The sequence below is a fragment of the Balaenoptera ricei genome, chromosome 2 (genome assembly GCF_028023285.1).
Source record: "Balaenoptera ricei isolate mBalRic1 chromosome 2, mBalRic1.hap2, whole genome shotgun sequence".
NCBI classification, from domain to species: domain Eukaryota; kingdom Metazoa; phylum Chordata; class Mammalia; order Artiodactyla; family Balaenopteridae; genus Balaenoptera; species Balaenoptera ricei.
In genome coordinates this window covers 181,280,936-181,296,841 of record NC_082640.1, presented here as the reverse complement: position 1 = coordinate 181,296,841, position 15,906 = coordinate 181,280,936, and positions in this window count along the sequence as shown.

Sequence of the window (15,906 nt, the reverse complement as noted above, 5' to 3'; positions counted from 1 at the left end):
ATTCTGCAGCCCTCAGAGAATTTGTGTACTATCAAGAAGGGACACGTTGACTTGATACCAACTTAATAAGTTCAGCAGAGGATAAGAGCAGGGGATGGGGGGCTGCTCTGATGGCGAAAGGGCAGCCACTCCCGCTTCCTCGGGAGGCAGGGGACACAGATCGCAGAGCCTGGAGGATGCGACTCACCATTGAACTACAGGCCTCTGTCCTCCCTGCACCCCGCCCTTGCAAATTTCACAGGATTCAGGCACATGGTTTTAATCTGTTTCCGTAGATCTCCAAAATGAACTTAGCATCCTCTGGAGAGAGTTTCCACTTCGGATCATCTCGAAGGGAATGAAATCTTAAATCAAACCCCATCAGCGTACACCTGGATTTCAAGAGAGTCATTCCCCAATCAAATCTGCAGGTTTCTGAAGTTGGAAACTTCCAGCTCAGGGAGAAATCAGTGGGAGGCCAAGCTTTGAAACCTTAACAAGCATGGCTTTGTGACCTGCCATTGTGCTTTCTGGGGGCCAGGGGTGTCTGAATGGAGCACAAACGCTAAAGCAGCTCAAGTCTCCGCACTGATTTCTTTCTGCCAGAGGTGGGCCCCTTCTCTGACCTGTGTGCCGTTCATGTCTACGTGGACTCAGGGCCCATCCTGAGCTGAGTGCATCCCTGCTGACCTCTCCAGCCTTTGACCTACCCTCTTTTGCCTGCATGCTTCCTGAGTGTCAGCTATGTGAACCTAGTCACCGTATGTTACGGGCTGAATTGCGTTCCTTTTAATTCATAGGTTGAAGCCCTAACCTCCAATATGACTGTATTTGGTGATAAGACCTTAAAAATCATTTAGGTGAGATGTTGTCGTAATGGTGGATCCCTGAAATGATGGGACCCGTGTCCTTAGAAGAAGAGGAAGAGACACCAGAGCTCTCTCTCTCTCTGCAAACACAGAGGAAGAAACTTGTGAAGACACAGGGAGAAGGAGGGCTGTCTACAAGCCAGGAAGAGAGTTCTCACCAGAAACCAACCCTGCTGGCATCTTGATTGTGAACTTCCAGCTTCCAAAACGTGAGGAAATAAACGTTTGTTGTTTAAGGTACTCAGATTATGGTACTTTATTACAATAGCTCCAGCTGACTAATACACTATTCTCTGAAAGATCCTGTGCTTTGAGCCCGGTGTCTGTTCTCTCTCTCTGGAATGCCTTTCTCATATCACCCACTTGATGATTAAATGGTCCTCAGCCCAAGTACCTGGCAGGTCCTCCTGGATTTTCCTAGATTGGAAAGTCTGTCCCTGTTCTATGCTTACTTAACATCCCATGCCCTTTCTCTTGTAACGTTGAGCACACAGCCTTGAAAATATGACTTTACCTGATTTTCCCCACAACTAATCTCTAAATACCTGGAGACCATCGGCTTGGACTTACATCTTGGTGTTTGCAGAGCTTATCTCAGTATCTGTCTAGCATCTCTTCAGTGTTTGCAGAGTAGATTGATGGACAGAAAGAGGAAATGGATAGATAAACAACTAGATGGACAGATGGGCGGATCAATGGACGGATGGATGCATGGATGGAAGGATGGGTGACTGAGTGGCTGGCTCTCTGATTGGCTACACAGATGACAGTTTATTACCTTTCCTAATCAGGAGCTCCCCGCCGTGCAGAGGACAAGGTAAAGGTTGAGGTTGGGACACCAGAATGTAGTTTCTCAATGCACGCCACTCTTTTCACCAACCCTTTGTATCTAAAATTCCCTTACTTGTTCCCTCACTGTTCATTCCACTGGCTGCTGAATCTCTGCAGTATTGGATGGATTTTCCTAAATCTTTGCCTACGAGTTGACTGGACTCTTTCTTTATATTGTACTTTGTCACATCCCATTGGGGAGCTGATTTCATTTCAAAGCAGAGTCTGCAGAATAATGTGGTGTAATAATAATTATGGACCAGACATTTTGACAGACTACCATCTCATTTAATCCTCACAAATAAATTCCTGAAAGTTGATATCATTAACATCATGTTATGGCTGAAAACTGAGAGGTTCAGCCAAATGAGGGCAAAGACAAGATTCAAAGTGCATCTCTGTAGCATCAGTTCAAAACCACAAGATGAATGAGCAGCCCTGCTGCCTAGTGTCTTCTTGAAAGATGGACACCCAATGCTATCTGGAATTGCACCTGCATTTTCTGCAAGAAGAATTGGGCTGGGAGACATATTTCTCTTTGAAATAATTTAACTGGGGGAAATTTCCGACTGTGCTGAAAGCTGACCTCTTGGACAAACACACTGTCATAAAAACGTGCTATTTGCTACGAGTGCATTGAGAGTTTTAAATCATCAAACTAAAGTACCCCAGGCTCTGATAGTAAAATTTTCATTCAAAGAAGGACTCGGTTTCACAACATAATAAATTATATATGACAGGGACATATAAAACATTTAAAGATATACAGAATTTCTCTGCATTTGTGTCCAGTGGAAGAGTTCAGCTCTTGAAGTACTTCTTTTTTTTTTAATGTCAATCCTGCCTATTCATAAGAAGAAAAGACACTCATCTTTCCTCCCCCTTAAAATGAGCAGCCACAAAATAAGTGGCCTATCTCCTACATCTTTTTTTTTAAAATTAATTAATTAATTAATTAATCAATTTTTGGCTGTGTTGGGTCTTCATTTCTGTGCGAGGGCTTTCTCTAGTTGCGGCAAGCGGGGGCCACTCTTCATTGTGCTGCACGGGCCTCTCACTGTCGCGGCCTCTCTTGTTGCGGAGCACAAGCTCCAGACGCGCAGGCTCAGTAGTTGTGCCTCACGGGCCTAGTTGCTCCGCGGCATGTGGGATCTTCCCAGACCAGGGCTCGAACCCGTGTCCCCTGCATTGGCAGGCAGATTCTCAACCGCTGTGCCACCAGGGAAGCCCCTCCTACATCTTAAAGTTGAGACTTTATGTTTTATTTTTGTTCTCTTTTTTTTTTCAAGTGTGTGTTGGGATGAAGCCATGCCACAGCGGATACCAAGTAGTTAGAGAGACTGCAGGCAGAGCTTTGGGTGACCTCTGAGGCCAGAATAATTAAAAATAAACAGCACAGACACATACCAGGCAGACTTGAGGGAGCTATCCAAGACAGATCAAGATGAAGTTTGAGGGATATTGGTAAAGAGTGGGGCTTCTACAAATAAAAGCTGCAACTACTGGAACCACTTTTTTAAGGTACTGAGTTTAGAGAGACACCTAGTAAAATAATTGAAACAAGAAATTCCTAGATACAGTTTTACAAGCACAGTCCTGGCTCATGGTAGCTGCTTAATATGTGATACATTTCTTTGCCTTTCTGAACTGAAAGATGATCTTCATGTAATGCTAAGACACAAGTGTGTATTAGTCAGCAATTGCTGCGTTCATGCTGTATAACAAACTACCCCCAAATTCAGTAGGTTACAACTACACTCTCTCACTTATGGGTCCACAGGTCATCTGCAGTTTGATACATGATACATTTTTTTGCCTTTCTGAACTGAAAGATGATCTTCATGTAATGCTAAGACACAAGTGTATATTAGTCAGAAATTGCTGCATTCATGCTGTATAACAAACTACCCCCAAATTCAGTAGCTTACAACTATACTCTCTCACTCATGGGTCCACAGGTCATCTGCAGTTTGGCTGAACCAGGCTGGCTTCAGCTGAGCAGCTCTGATTCCAGATGCTGGTCAGCTGGACTTGCACCCAGACTGACTGTCAGAGTCAAGTCTGCACTGTGGGTTTCCTTCTTCTCTTTGGACTGGAGCTGTTTGAAGCATGCTCTGCTCATGGCGAATGGCAGGAATCCCAGAGTGTCAACAAAAGCAGGCACTGTCTCTTGAGGTCTTGGTTTGGAACAGGCTCACTCTCCTCCTGCCATATTCCATTGGCCCAAACAAGTCACATGGTTGAGCGGGGTATCAGTGGGGCAGGGAAATACCACTTTGGTAGGTGGTTTTGAAAAGTCACATGACCAAAGGCATGAATATATAATTTAAATACAGGAAGATCATGAAGAACTGCAAATAATCGTTTTCTCGACTTCTCCTGGGTTTGATCTCAGCCCTTGGTCCTAACCTGCTGTGAAACTTTGAGGAAATCATTTCTCTCTCCCAGTGCAGTGGCGATCAAAGCGCAGTCCCAGATCAACAGCATCAGCCTTACCTTGGAATCTGTTAGACATGCAGACTCTCATGCCCCACCCAGACCTACTGAATCAGAAACCAAACCCCAGGTAGTGAAAGTAAGTCACCTAAACACACAGAGCGTTAAGGGATGGTCTTACTCCAAAGCCTCTTTCCTTTCACCATATTTCCCTGTCAACCAGGAAGAATAGGGGGAGGAGAAACAGGTAAGTGGAATTGATTAGAAATATTTTTTAAGTGAAATGAGAGTTAAAAACACTTCCCAAGTATGCAGACAGATTCATTCATGTCCCTCTCACCTCCTGCCAAGCCCACCCACATTCCAGCAAAGGCATTTGGTTAATCACCCTTTGTGTAGAAACCTGATCCAAACCCTCAGGTCCCTTCACTGTGACTGAATCTATTTTTATTTTTTGAAATTCCATCAGTTTTACAGGTGACTTCCAGGCCTGCCCAGCCTTGGAAGGGGAATGGGAGGTCTCCCCGCAGGTAAAAGCCCCTTGTCTTCATATAGAGCTTGAGCCTGAGGGGCCACCCACAGCCAGAACCCTCAGGGGTGACAGACCCTGGGAACACTGGTGAGTGCCGAAAACATGTGGGGCACAGGCAGCCTTGTGAACTGGACAGAGATTCTCACATAATTACATGGGAGCCCAGTGGATGGGGAGGGGCAGTGCTCACAACGCCAGTGCCAGGTGGAGGGGCTCGAACTGAGGGCCAAGAGTCTGGTTCTGGTACAAACTCTGACCCTCGTGAGCTCTGTGATGCTAGACAATGTACCTGGCCTTCAGGGGGCTCATTTACCAATGTTGGTAATTTGTATATTATATTGTATTGTATTATATTATATTATTTATTATATCACATTACATTATATGTCATCATGTTAATATAGAAATATAGGATATCATTAGTACAATGTGATGCAACATATATCACATGTGTGCCATATGTACACATCTTATCTGTTAATATAATAGTATATAATACTTTTATATAATAAACATAACTATATCATCTTATACCATAATATCTCAAATGAATATAATATACATATATATTTTGTTATGTTATGGTAAATTATAAATGTATTAATATAATATAATTATACTATATCATATACATTATGTATTTTAAATATGAATACCTGCATTGTACATGATATATGTGATAATGATGTATTATAATATAGTATTGAATAATTATATAGTTAATGTAATCTATATAATGACATATGTGATCTATAGTATATGTTATTGTATTATATTATTATTATTATCATCCTTATTAATACTATGATTGCTATGTACTGAGTTTGTCTTAGAACTGGCTTTTCCATTCATGTTTCTCCAACTCCAGAATATGTGAGCACCGATCCCAAGCCATCCCAGCCTCTGTGAATAAAGGGGCTTAAAACTAGACGTACGTCCATATCTGCAGCTGTACGAGGTAGGAGCAAAACGTCCAAGATGCTGTAAGCTCTGGGGTCATGCAAATCCGAATTGGAATCTCAGCTCTGTCACTTAGCTCTGGGCCAGGCCCCTCCTAAAGCCTCAGTTTCCTCATCTATACGTGGTGATCCTTCAAATAGCTCAGTAAATGCAGTGATGACTCACGCTTCCGCAGCCGGCATACACCTGGGACATAACAAGCATCAAAACAGATGTGAACATGTCTTAGGGGTGTGCAAGAGGGTCTGGGGTCAGATGCTGTTGCATGTGAGTTTCATGTTCCAATTCAGCTGTTGGGAACCCTCAGGCAAGTCTCATAAACTGTTTGAGACTTTCCTAATCTGTATAAAGAGGATATTCACCCCTGCCTCTTGGTGTTATTGGAAGGCTGACTGTGACAAAGCTTGAGAAGCACTTGACTCTTGGTTGATCCCCAGTACATGGGGATTTGTTTATGAGTGGCCCTGCTCTCCTTCTGGAACTAGGACAATTTACACTGGGGATGGCAGGGAAATGACCACACAGCCTTGATTTTTTTTTTTTTTTAATTAATTTATTTATTTATGGCTGTGTTGGGTCTTCGTTTCTGTGCGAGGGCTTTCTCTAGTTGTGACCAGCGGGGGCCACTCTTCATCGTGGTGCGCGGGCCTCTCACTATCGCGGCCTCTCGTTGCGGAGCACAGGCTCCAGACGCGCAGGCTCAGTAATTGTGGCTCATGGGCCCAGCTACTCTGCGGCATGTGGGATCTTCCCAGACCACAGCTCGAACCCGTGTCCCCTGCATTAGCAGGCAGATTCTCAACCACTGCGCCACCAGGGAAGCCCACAGCCTTGATTTGACACTCAAAAATCAAGACTCCTCCTCTTGTCCATTTCCTGGATTGCCCAGGCTAAATGTGCAGATCCTGGGAAGGTAGGGTGGGTGTCTGCTGAAGGTATTTTCTGCTGCAAGATTCCGGGAGGGGCAAGCAGCTGCAGCATGTAAGCCTGTGGGCAGCTCTCCACACACCCTCACCACTCTCACACCTCAGCATCCTCGGTCACCCACAATGCCCCCCAACTGAAAGCCCAACCAGCAGTCTCCACCCATTGAAACCCTATGGATCCAGCAAGGCTTGTCTCCAGTGACCCTTGCCCTCTGCTCATTCATTTGACAAACATTTCCTGTTCACTGTCTCCTCACTGGCAGTCTATCGATTCCCCAAACAGGACGGTGGTTTGCCTTTCGACCTTCTCATAGACTTGTCACACAACCTTACAAGGACGTTTTCTTGAAGCATTCAATTCTACATGGCTAGTATATAGTGGGGGCCTGGGAAAGAAACATTGCCAGACAGAAAAGAATTTCTGCTGTCAATGGGCTTGAAATTTATTCTATGCATGTGTAATTAGAAGCAAAATATAATAGTCACTAGCTACCTGTGGCTACTTAAATTCAAATTAGTTAAAATGAAATAAGATTAAAAATACAGATGCTCAGCCTCACTGGTCACATTTTAAGTGCTCGATGGCCACATATGGCTATTGGTTATTGTATCACAAGGTACAGACAACACATGTCTATCTTTGCAGAATATCAGAATATTCCATTGGGCAACAGTTCTCAAGATCTTCTGTCCCCCTTGAACCTCTGTTATTCCCTTTCCCTCTGTCCATTCCCTTTAAAAAACCTAACCAATTATTTGTACACTTATTTGTTTAATGGTGGTCCTCCCCAAATAGACTGGTAACTCCTTAGGAGTAAGGATTCTGTTTACTTCTTTCACCACTTCAACCCCGACACTTAGAACAGGACTGGCATGCAGGAGGCACTGAAAACATATTATTAAAATGAATGCTTAGAAGGTTGAGCGACTATATCCCATTGACTTGACTTTCAAGTCTTTGTATTCACTGATCTTCCATTTGGTGGTATGAATCCGTTAGATTGCCATAGCTCTTCAAGGACACCACCTACCATCTCTTCAGCTGTATCCTTCTCCCACTGATACTCTGTTGACACTCCTGCTCTGGCCACATGGATCTAGCCAGGTCTTGCTTCTCTCTTCTTTGTCTTTGCTCATTTAGGGTCTCAGCCCCCCTGGGACCTCCTCCTATATCCATGCCTGCGTGATTCAATCTGACCCAGACTTCAAGTCTTCTCCAGGAAGACTTCCAAACCTAATGCCTCCCTCATGTCTCCTCACCTTCTTCCCCCAAAAATAAATTAGAAACGACCTACTTTAGCTTTGAATTTTCTTGTTTTTTAAACTCTGCTACTCTCGGGAAACTTCTCATCTGTTGCCTTGTCCGTGCCTGCTTGTGTACATTTTTGTTCACATTTCTTATCCACTATTTGAGAGCAGGATTTATGTCTAGTTTAAAACCATGTTCCCAGGCTCTGAGAAAAGTACTTAACACACAGTAGATGCTTAAAAATATTATTTGAATGAACATGAGTAAATAAATGATTACTTTTTAAAGCTATGATTCTACAATTTTTCTATTTATAAATGATGGTTGCCACTAAAGAGTTTAATTCTCCTGTGGTTTACTTCATGACTTTTTTATTTTTTCAAAAATTTCATGTTAAACTGTAAAGCATAAAGCTCTATAGCACATATAATTTGTAAAATCAAATTCTAAAATTAAGAATTTATTACAGACAATGGTTCAAGGACCTAGGGCTCGATGAAGCAAATTTCCTAAATTGAAGTATTTCTTGGGAATGAAGTCATATTCATTTTGATTTTGCAACAAAGTAAATTAATTAAAATAGGAAAAATGTGAACCATTAGTGTAATTTATTGGTATTTTATATCCATATTAAAATGTATATATTTTAGACCAATATTTACATAGAAGCTACAAATAGAGGACTACCCCTCCACCCCCCATTACACCTTTTTAGACTATGTTCCAGAAGAATGACAAAATTTTTCTGTGCTTAAGGCTGGAAAAGCCTGTGCATCCACTGTCACATGCAATGCTCACATCAGTCCTACGGTTGGGGACCTTTATCCTGTTGCATGTTGGCTCCACAACCTGTTACACAACCTTTACAAGAAAATTCTAAGTCTACTGCTTACTGAAGTAATGGAGAACCTGGAAAGAGCTTAGGCAGTGCTGGTAAGGTGGGAAGGCAAGGTTGGAATTGATTTAGGGTTATAAATCTTGGTTAAGCAGGTCTTCCAATGAGGAGGCTTGAATGGTATTTGGTAAGAATCTGATACAACTGTCCAGAATAGATGGAAAAAGCAAAGTAAGGATTTTTGAAGCAAGAGATTAAAATGATGTTAGAGGGTAAATTATCTGCTGCTGTTTTACCTTGAAGAAGAGTTGGTGGTTCTTCCAAGAAGCCGCTGCAGTGAGCAATCAAAGAATCAAGCCATTTTCCTGGAGAAGACTCTGCTGGAATAGCAAAATCATGCTAACCAAGCCCATGGAAGAGGAAAAGCACGCTAGTGTGGACTATAAATTTGGTCAAGAGAGAGAGCTTCAGACCTCAGCCGTCTGATCCACCTGTGTGTGGATACATGTTTTCCAAAATCATGCCTCACGGGACAGAGGAGAAACTCGGCTTCTTGAAATAGGATACTGTTTCCTTTTTCCATATGGCTACATACTTTTAAAAGGAGTGCCTGCCTTGTTCTTGAACTCCAGAATGTGAATTAAAGACCCGTCCCCATCCACAGGGAGCCCACCCCCGTGAGGAAAGGAGGGTTGCAGAGAGCTCTTTTTTTCCTCCCGTCTTTAACAGTATATGCAAAATAAAACTTTAATTTGAGTGCTTTTTGAAAAACTCCAGTTGATTTCTGATCTACTAAAGTGTTACATAAGTAGAGATATAAATACACATTGATCAATATTTTATTCAATTGTCTTTCCCCCTTTGAGCCACCTTCCAGGCAGGTGGCTATTCAGTGTTCAGAAGTGTAAATGCAGCTAGTACTTAATGACTTCATTTTATTCCGTTGAAATACTGAAGGCACGTGGAAAGGTGCTATTCTCTCTAGGGGAAGTAATCCGTGGGGTGAATGCTAGATTGTGGATGAGGGCTAATGGAGCATGTTAATAACATAGCAGGTTAACAGGCCGGTTACTTGTAAGGAGGCTGCCAGAGGTGGGAAGGCAAAGCCCTGGTAGAAATGATCCCCTTCGTGTTCATACTTGGAAACGGTTTCCTCATTCCCCCAACACAACTGAAACGTTGTGTTCTTGTCCATCCCAGTAACAACACAGCAGGCAATACACAACCTTGCCTTCTCCTGCTTTGCAGCTCCTGCCTTTTTACACTCTGCATTCTTCTTGTTTGCAAGTTGAATTAAACTCTTTCCTCCTTTCGATACAAAGAATAAGATATTCTTCTATGAGTTTCGATCATAACCCCTTTAGAAAAGCGTGAGAGACAGAATTCTAAATGATGACTGTCAGCAAAGGACGGAGATAAAGTCCACCAGAGGAGATGTCCGGAGCGGAGGCAGGCCTGGGAGGCCCATCCAGCCTCAAGAGCTCTGCATGCCATAATGCTGACAAGGTCTCTGTCTGAACAACACTTTCCTACCCCATGCTGTCCTAATGCTCTTGAGTGTGAATTAAAGACCCCACCCTGTCCGTAGGAAGCCCACTCCCAGGAGGAAAGGACGGGTGTAGGAAGCTGTTTTTCCCTCTCTATACCAGTATGTATGGATTCACCTGGATTTACATCCATCTGGATACGACTATAACACAACATGTTCTGGATAAATCTGGATTTGAAGAAATATCATATGATCTGTTTTTTTTAATATTTTCCTCTAATTTCTTGGTGTTTTGAGAAACCATTTGTATCTATATCCGAACCATATTCCTACCTATACCTGTACGTCCACCCATGTCTATCTATATAATGTGACAATTAGGTAAATCCTGAAAATGAGCCTGGTGGATAAAATCATGAGCCCCATGAACTGGATTCAGAAGATGCGGATTTGAGTGTCAGCTCTGCCACGGGCCTGCTGACTGACCTCAGGCAACATAGGAACTCTCCCTTGGCCTCAGTCACCTCATCTGAAGAATGAATCTAAACAATCCTGTCTAACAGGGATGTTGTATCCAATGTAGCATGTACGTTAAAAGACTTTGTAAATGGTAAAACTGAGAAGGCAGCATAATCAACATTATATACCAACAGTGGATGTATCTGAGTCATGGGATTATGTCTCATTTTAAGTTTATTCTTTACAGGTTGTTTGGTCCCAGTGAACATGCTCTTCTCTCCCCAGGAACAAATGCCTTAAGACGAGAAGTGTGTAAGTTTGTGTGCAGGTGTACGTGTGTGTATGTGTGTGTTATGTGTGCATGTCTCTGTGTCTCTCTGTGTGTATGTGTGAATATGTGTATATGCATGCATGTATGTGTGCATTGTGCACATGTGTCTGTGCACATTAAGTGTGCATGTCTTTGTGTGTGTGTGCCTGTGCATGTATGTACATATGTGTATAAAGGAAAATTTAGTGATGGCACAATCCTTCCAACTACTTTATTTTACCCAAATTAAGTCTTTAATATTTATCACTAGATGGCATGTCTGTAGACCATACAACCCATAGGAGACAGCTGATCCTTGCCCACTGGAGGCACCATGCTCCCAGTAACATGCAGGAGAGACCTGCACAGACAAGAAGCAGGCTTGGGGCTTTAGGCAAGGAATTCTGGGAATTAGGTAGATGGGCTCTGGATGGGCTGATCCCATTGACCCCAGGAAATCCTTACCTTGAGGGAATGGTTGAGGCTGGAGGAGGGCTCAGGAGGACCCTCTAAAGCACAGGGTCCAAAGCTGGGGCCTGACACTATCTGGGGGTGACCCTATCCTGGTGTCTACTATGGTCCCTGCCTGAGATGCACCCAATAAACTTTGGCTAAATAAATGAAGGGATAAAGTGGATCACCAGGTGGTCTTCATGGTTTTAAGAATGACTTAAAAACTAAAGGTGAAAACATCTGTAAGTGTCTCTATGCTTATTCTGGAGTTAAGAAAACTGAAGTTTGGAGATGCTCTGGGATTTGCTAACTGCCACACGCCCCATTTTAAGCGGCACTGTTAGCTTTAGAAACCAGGTCTCCTGTCTTCTTTAAGGATGCCTTTCCTTTTGCATTAATTCTATATTCAGTTTGAATTCACTTGCCTTCCTTCAAACAAATATCAATCACGATATACGGATATATGGCGGTATTCAACAATCTCTCTACAGTAAGAGGTGTGTGTGTGCGTTCTAATTTGAATTTAATCACATAGGAGTTGAGGAGGGGTGATAGGCAGAAATCGCAATGTTGAGAAATTTGGTAGAATTAAGGAGAAAAAAGAAAACCCAAGACACCTTTGAATGTTTTTTCTTTGGCTTCATAAGTTATGAGGGACGAGTAGATCTTGGAAGGAAACAGTTTGTCACACTCAGCGTCGTAGGACAGATATTTATCAACTGATACACTGCAGCCTTGTAGAATGAAAGCAGGAGCCATAAACTGTGCAGAGAGGAGGGTGCAAACTGTTGCATTCTCTGAATTCATTGAAGATGACGTGAAAAAGTTGTTTGGATGGTTTATTATGTGTGGAAGGGTCGTAAAATCCAGGCTGAGCCACCAGGAGTAAAGTGCGGTCAGAGATAAGGGTGAGCGTGAAGAAGGTGATGCTGCAATTAAAGTTGAAAACCTCTCTTTATAGACACGTTAAAAATCATGCTCAAACCAATAGAATGGATAAGCAGCCTCACTGTATCACAATCCCGCAGCTATGAACACATATCCCTGGAAAATAAGATCTGGAGTGTTTGCTCTCTCTCTCTCATTTATGGAGTGATGGTATGTCAAGTCAATTTAAATACTATGTAAATGCCAGGTAGACATTTATTTATTCATTTGACACATAATTATTAAGTGCCACTTATGTGCCAAGCTCTGTACTAGGGGGTGGATATATAATGATGTAAAAGGCATGGTCCCCATTCTGGAGGAGCTGTAGAATGTGGGAGAACGAGGAGTGACCAGGATGGCAGAAGAACAGACAAAAGGGGTCCCTGACTTGATAGTTTTAGTTTGGAGTGGGATAATCAGCTTGTCAGAAGTTCTATGCACACTTTCTCCTTATAGTTATTATTAGGGTCATACAAGCTTATGAAAGCAAGTTTTCAAAGTTCAGAAAAGTGAGAAGAAAAACAGAAACACCCTTACCACTCAGAAACAATAGATCATCTTGTATTTCTTTCTGATCTCTTATTTATACATATATTTGGACATTGTTGTTGTTTCTTGTTATTTGGGCTTAATATAAGCCTTGTATGTGTTATATTAGTGGCTCAGTAACACTATTTTTATGGTTTTAAAACATTCTCTCATACTTGGGATGCTGCATATTGAGATGAGGGGGAGGGACATTGGCAAAACTCAAGTACCTGGGTACAACCTCCCCAGCCCAACCAGTTTATTCAGAGTTTCTTGGATGGAATACAATTCTCAGTATTTTTTAGCTCTTTTGAGACTGATGTGCAACCAGTGCTAAGAAACCATGAATAAACTGTTTTTTCTTTACTTGACAATTGAATTTTCCCAAGCTTTTTTTTTTTTTTTTTTTTTTTAATGGTAAATAATCCTGTAATGAACATCTTGGTGTTAAGGTGTCAGCATTCTGCACTATTTCCTCAGCATTGCATCTGAGCAATGGGATTAGTGCACCCAAAGATGCACCTGTCTTCATATATCGCTATTCCTTCTCATTCCTCACAAGGAACCACACAATTAGTAGGGGGTATAACCATTTAACAAATGGACAAACGAAGCCTCAGAAAGTTTAAGTCATTGGCTCTATCCAGCTCCAAAGAACCTGCCCTTTCCACCATCTCTGTGTTGACTTACTAGACAATCCTTCTAAAATTTTATATCTGTTTTATTCCTGGTGCAACTCTGGGCTTCTCAGGCCAATAGCCTCCGGAAGAAACACATGGGTAAGGGATCTGTATCTTAATGACCTTTACAATCTGGTAGGACTGAATGCATTCAGAGAGATATGGAAGATTATGACATGGTTTTGTCATCACAGCTAGTGATTGACTAACAGACAACTATATCTATAATCTAGTTATAATCAGAAAGAAAAAGATAAGAATAAAAATGAAAATCCAGTTCATCACTTTATTATTACATCTACTTTATAGATGAAAAAATTGCAGTTAAGAAATTAAAGTAACTTTTTTTTTCTCTCAAGTTGATATGGCAAGATCTGACTCCCAAAGATTCTGATTCCACAGCCCCAAAGTCCTAAGAATCTGTATTTTAAAATACATAACCCAGGGATTCTGATAGAGAAGCTCTGTGGGTCTCCTTCACCCGGCTGCCCTCTCCTTATGTTCCTCTGCTTTCAGATGTGTGGTAGCCATGGAAGGAGTTTCTCAAATCTCCTTGCCAGATAGAACCTTCCTCAAGGGTTGTAATTAGCTGACATACACCAGTTGCCACACCTTCTGGGTCCAGGATCCTGTGTGGTGCTCACGCCAAAGCAATCTCTCTCTCTTAGTCGCTTTCAGCCAAAGACCAGAAGTTCCACTGAGGACTTTAGAACTGGGGCATTTCAGCTTCTAACAGATCACCACTAATGGGGAATCTTTGCTCGGGGCTCCGCATCAGCCTGGGAAAGACTTTCTCAGCGCTGTACTGCATTCTGAGGAGTTTTCTCAGCCCACCCTCCTCCCTCCCCTCTCTCCTTTTGCAGAAGTCTGACCCGCATCTCAGCTGGAAAGCTCCCCCCTCCCACTCCAGCTCTGGCTCCTTCTCCCCTTCATCATTCACGGGCATTTCCCCCTGATTCGTCTCTCACAGTTTAGATTCCATTTTGCTGTCCACTTCCTGGAGGACTCTCCGACTACCACACGGTGCTCCCAGGAAAGTGCAAGAAAGAAGCCCCAAACCAGTGGTGGGCCGGAGGCAACACACACCTCAGATGGCAACACTTGAGTGTAACTCTTACCAAATCTGTGTTCAGTGACACCCCATAGACAGCTTGAAACTGACCATGGTGGAAATGTTTACACTGCAGAAATCAGCAAATGCTGCAGATCAAGACTATTATTTTTTCCTCCAGGAGCCCCTGTTGTTCAAGGTTTCCTAGCACATGACTGTCCCCAGTGTCACAGCAGCTAGGATTCTTAGACATTCTGGACCACAGATGATATTTCCCTGCTTCCAGCGGGTCGCCACGCACACAGCCACAGCCTGTCCTCCTGTTACTAATCTCCCATTGACTTTTCTCCTGATAACACCCCTAAGGCTTCACATCCCAAGAGTTCATCATGTAAACACTTGTCTCCACCTGCTTGCTGGTAGAGTTTCTCTGCCCAACCGCTTCTTGTCATCACGGCAAGCTCAAAATTCTCTAGTAGCCCAACAACACTCGATAATTTTGTAATCAATAAGAAATTGTACTGGCAAGAAGACAATAACAATAAGTCAAACTCAAAATTATATGCTCTGGATGTAATCCCCCCACCCCGTTTTTTTCCATTCGGGCAAGCACATCTCAAAAGATGGGAAGAGACCATTTGTATTCATAATGAACAAAAATGCTCAGAAATCCATGGTTTAGTTACATCTTGGTGTGAGATGAAAAGAATCAACAGCCAAAGGAGTGAGATTGGCCTAAATAAATAAATAAATAAATGCACACATGGATTGCTTTCAATAAAGAACATTCCCTCTAGACATGGGGAGAGGAAGAAAAGTGTCCTCAGAGCTGTTGATATAAATGCAAACAAAAAATTATACCAGAGGATTTTAACTTGTGTTTTATTTGCAAAATGTAGGCATCAGTTTTCTTAACTGCAGACTAAGTTTTATACCATTATCAGAGTCCTGTTTGTGGGCTCAGCAACATTATGTATGTGTGTTTGTGTGTGTGATGTGTTTCCTATGTGTGTTTGCATATGTGTGCGTATATGGGTATGTGTGTGTCATGTGTGTCTATATGTGTGTCTGTGTGTGTGATGTGTGCATAGTACTAACGCACCTAGTAAGTGTTCAATAAAAGCGAATTTATTTTCTCCTTCTTTTTTAGTTATTAGAGTCTATGGAGACAAAGGCACCCACATTGCCTTGCTGGATGCATTCATTACTAAAGAAGAGAGATTGTTTTCCGGTGTTTCTGTAAGCGAATGCTAATGCATTAAATGTCGAAATAAATAAAACAGGCAGACAAAAAGACAAAGCAGAATTCTTAGTGGACATAGCTCTATTAAACCTTGCACAACTGGAGGGTGGCCATGAGGGAAGTAAGGAGCAGGGAACTGTTTGGGA